Source organism: Triticum dicoccoides, chromosome 5A (genome assembly GCF_002162155.2).
Source record: "Triticum dicoccoides isolate Atlit2015 ecotype Zavitan chromosome 5A, WEW_v2.0, whole genome shotgun sequence".
NCBI lineage: Eukaryota > Viridiplantae > Streptophyta > Magnoliopsida > Poales > Poaceae > Triticum > Triticum dicoccoides.
The window spans coordinates 444,187,515-444,187,740 of record NC_041388.1 but is presented as its reverse complement, the minus strand read 5'-3'; positions in this window follow the sequence as shown (position 1 = coordinate 444,187,740).

The following is a 226-nucleotide window of genomic DNA, read 5'->3' as shown; positions in this document are numbered from 1 at the left end:
AAAGACAGATGTTAGCTGACGGCAAAATGTATGCAGGTGACGGTGGGAAAACGGGAGCCCGTCTTTGCCGTCTGTGCATACTGGGGCTGACGGCAAAGGCCATATGGGCCACTGGGCCTTGGCGCTCTGGCTCACCAGCCTAGCCGGCTGAGGAGGCAAAGCCTCTGCCCGAGCTGCCCCTCACCCTCTCTCTCATTCTCTCCTCTCTGCCCGATTCCCCTGGTCG